Source organism: Triplophysa rosa, linkage group LG14 (genome assembly GCF_024868665.1).
Source record: "Triplophysa rosa linkage group LG14, Trosa_1v2, whole genome shotgun sequence".
Classification (NCBI taxonomy): Eukaryota; Metazoa; Chordata; class Actinopteri; order Cypriniformes; family Nemacheilidae; genus Triplophysa; species Triplophysa rosa.
The window spans coordinates 8,568,127-8,572,871 of NC_079903.1; positions in this window are offsets into that span (position 1 = coordinate 8,568,127).

The window sequence follows — 4,745 nt, forward strand, 5'->3', positions numbered from 1 at the left end:
TGTGTGCTGGTAGCGAAGTTACGTCTCCTACTATGACCAAGGCGTATCTCATAAATATTAATTTACAGTGCTCCTAAAGCAACCAATCATGGCGCATAAATAATATGTATGAGGATGGGCGTCACTATAGTAGGATTAGTAAACTTGCTTCCGTCCCCTCCCTTTCCTTCACTCTCTCCATGAGCGTCTTTGTCACTTACACGTGCGCACATTGACGTCACGTGACCCTGCGCGCCACAACATAACAGAATGGTCAATGTTTAATCACAAACAAAATTAAGCAAGTATCATTTAAACTTATTCATAGAATCTACCCCACAAAACATTTCCTTATGAAATTTAAAAAAGATATAGATACGAATTGCACTTTTTGTAATAATTGCTTAGAAACTGTGGTTCATTTATACAAACCCGATTCCAAAAAAGTTGGGACACTGTACAAATTGTGAATAAAAACAGAATGCAATGATGTGGAAGTTTCAAATTTCAATATTTTATTCAGAATACAACATAGATGACATATCAAATGTTTAAACTGAGAGAATGTATCATTTTAAGGGAAAAATAAGTTGATTTTAAATTTCATGGCATCAACACATCTCAAAAAAGTTGGGACAAGGCCATGTTTACCACTGTGTGGCATCCCCTCTTCTTTTTATAACAGTCTGCAAACGTCTGGGGACTGAGGAGACAAGTTGCTCAAGTTTAGGAATGTTGTCCCATTCTTGTCTAATACAGGCTTCTAGTTGCTCGACTGTCTTAGGTCTTCTTTGTCGCATCTTCCTCTTTATGATGCGCCAAATGTTTTCTATGGGTGAAAGATCTGGACTGCAGGCTGGCCATTTCAGTACCCGGATCCTTCTTCTACGCAGCCATGATGTTGTAATTGATGCAGTATGTGGTCTGGCATTGTCATGTTGGAAAATGCAAGGTCTTCCCTGAAAGAGACGACGTCTGGATGGAAGCATATGTTGTTCTAGAACTTGGATATACCTTTCAGCATTGATGGTGCCTTTCCAGATGTGTAAGCTGCCCATGCCACACGCACTCATGCAACCCATACCATCAGAGATGCAGGCTTCTGAACTGAGCGCTGATAACAACTTGGGTTGTCCTTGTCCTCTTTAGTCCGGATGACATGGCGTCCCAGTTTTCCAAAAAGAACTTCAAATTTTGATTCGTCTGACCACAGAACAGTTTTCCACTTTGCCACAGTCCATTTTAAATGAGCCTTCTGGATCATGTTTAGATATGGCTTCTTTTTTGACCTATAGAGTTTTAGCCGGCAACGGCGAATGGCACGGTGGATTGTGTTCACCGACAATGTTTTCTGGAAGTATTCCTGAGCCCATGTTGTGATTTCCATTACAGTAGCATTCCTGTATGTGATGCAGTGCCGTCTAAGGGCCCGAAGATCACGGGCATCCAGTATGGTTTTCCGGCCTTGACCCACGCACAGAGATTGTTCCAGATTCTCTGAATCTTTGGATGATATTATGCACTGTAGATGATGATAACTTCAAACTCTTTGCAATTTTTCTCTGAGAAACTCCTTTCTGATATAGCTCCACTATTTTTCGCCGCAGCATTGGGGGAATTGGTGATCCTCTGCCCATCTTGACTTCTGAGAGACACTGCCACTCTGAGAGGCTCTTTTTATACCCAATCATGTTGCCAATTGACCTAATAAGTTGCAAATTGGTCCTCCAGCTGTTCCTTATATGTACATTTAACTTTTCCGGCCTCTTATTGCTACCTGTCCCAACTTTTTTGGAATGTGTAGCTCTCATGAAATCCAAAATGAGCCAATATTTGGCATGACATTTCAAAATGTCTCACTTTCAACATTTGATATGTTATCTATATTCTATTGTGAATAAAATATAAGTTTATGAGATTCGTAAATTATTGCATTCCTTTTTTATTCACAATTTGTACAGTGTCCCAACTTTTTTGGAATCGGGTTTGTACTTGTACTGCCCATTTGTGAAACCTTTTTGTGAAAATGTTTATGATTTTATTATTAAGAATGTTGATAGAGATTTTGTTTTATTTTGGAAACATATACTTTTTGGTGTTTTGGAGAATCATCAAATAATTTACCATACTACACTGAAAAAAAAATTACGCTGAAGTTACTTAAAAATATAGTGCATCATTTTTGCGACCAATTTTTTAAGCCAGTTCTACATGAAATTTTTAGCAGCATTACCTTAAATTCTTTAGTAGGCATTGCTTAAATTTTTGAGTAACCCTAACCCTATTCCCAGCAAGGGATTTTGCTTAATTTTTTCGGTTGGTGTGACTCACAATTTTAAGTTGTTTTTACTAACACATTTTTGTTATTTCTACCAAAAAAGTCTAGTTTACCCCCATGACAAAATGTAAGCTCGTTTAGATTAATATTTTTTATGTTCTTAACACCTAAAATACAGAAACAATGGACAGCTGTGAAATGTTAAAAGCTTTATTTTTTCACTGAATAATTTAAACATGAAACATACAGCAGTTCAGAAATGTAAATTTCATTGTACAACAAAAACAAATAAACAGTACTAAATAACAGGCATTCTGACAACATTATAACAACAGTAACCATCAACATGGCTAAGGCTAGTGGTTTTTAATATTTGTGGTGTTGTATGAATGAGTGTGTATGTGTGTTTGATAACAGTGTAGAGTTATGTTTGTGTATGGTCTTGTATGCTTGCATGTTAGGTGTGGTGTTGAGCTGAATATGGAGATCTGGAGTATCTGGAGATCCCTCCTCTGGCAAGGTTGATTAACTTCACCATTATTGTCCTGAAACAAAGCAATATGATATTAATGTATAATATAAATTTAGAATAGTATAAAATATATAAATATACATACTGATAATTAAAAGAATGTAAAGAATCAATATGAACTGTTATGTTACACACACAGGTCTGCTGCATCATGTGGATTCTGCATAAGTTCTTACCTAGTTCTGTATAAGTTCCTCACTATGAAAATTAGGTCTCCCAAGATTTTTTTAACATTCATTGAGGAATTGGTTTCCTAAAATATAAAACAAATATATTAAAGTCACATAATGGAACTTTACCAGAACTTCACAACATTGCCACAGTGTAGTGTCACACTAACAAAGTGTTAACACTACTGTGTTTTGTTCACTTACACTGCTCAGTATGCAAAATATGCGTTTACGACACACACAAACAATCATAAGTACTACAATAAAAGAAAAAAAAAATCACTAGCCTTAGCCGACACAATTCTCCTCTATGTGTCTGCAAAGTGACAGTGTGCCGTTTTAAGGAGGTTTCGATGCATAGAGATTTTGAGCCCGCTGTTCCAGCCTCCGCCTTGCAGTTCGCACTTCAAGCTCAAGGTAAACGGTCACAACCTGTCCGCACCTCAAGATGCGACATGACAAAACATAACAGAAACCATTAACAACAAGACGCTTGTCGCGTTGCATAGCAACGCTCGCACGAGGTATAGATAAACAGATGAAAGGTAGACAGATGAACAGTTTGAAATAAAGAAATAACGGCTTCGCGCTCTTTTTAACTCACTTAAAAACGTTGTCTGTTAATGTGGCGCCTTGTGTCAAATTTAAATTAAAAAGCTCAAGGAGCTGGACGGCGAATATAACTATCAACGTGTTTTCATGCCTTCATAAAAGTAGTTAATCGTGATTGTTTACCATAAATCTCATTTAAGCAACTTAAATAAAATTTCTTCTCACAAAAGTTGAAGCGAGCTGTGCACGCACGTTTACACAATTAAACCACAATTACCACCACAATTAAACTTATTTAAAATGAAAACATTAAGAAACATGTATCTTCACACTATTGGGGGGATTTATTTTATAAAACATTTTAGTATAAAACAAGTTAAGTTTACTCACCTTTATGGTCTGAGGAGATGATTTTCAGAAAATGGCCGCTGCTGTGTCACATGATCTAACCAAATCTTAAAATGTTTAGTCAAATTGACTAATAACCAGATTCATGCGACTTTACTAAAAATTACTTGCTGAGTTTACTCATTATTTTAAGCAAACTGCAATCTCAATGAATTTAGTAACATTTATAGCAAGAAATTAAGTAATGTGCAAAACTTATTTTTTGAGGAAAATCAGCCTATTTAATTGAGCCATATTTACTAGGGCCATGAATCATTTTTTACAGTGTAGCAATTATATTTATATTATTAATTTGATCATTTTGTTAGCAACAAAAATATATAGCCTACACAGATGTAAATTTTCTGGAATAAAACCCTATTTTATTTCCTTTAAAAAAGAAATGGAACTATGTTGATTCAATTCGATTTTCTTTGAAACAAAAGGCACTGAAAACTTTAAAACTTTGCAATTTCTTTCATATCTTTTTGTAAACTCCCCCTAATGCTTGTTTATTACTGTCAATAAAAAAACCATGTTAAAAAAACAGAATGGTAGTATCATACGCACGCACGGATGTCGTAAGTTAGTTAGAGAATATGCTTTGTAACTATGTCAGGGATGTGGCAGAAGAACCCAATTGCAGACAGCGGGTAGCAGCAGAAAATATATTTATTAAGGGATAAAACAAAACCCACGATGGGGAAAAAAACAATAACTGAAGACTTTACTAAGGAAAACAAAAACTTCCCACAAGGGGGGCAAAAACAAGAACTAAAAACCAAAGGTAACAAAGCTTACTAACAACGGGAACAAGGCAAGGACAAGGCAGGAACAAGGCACAACA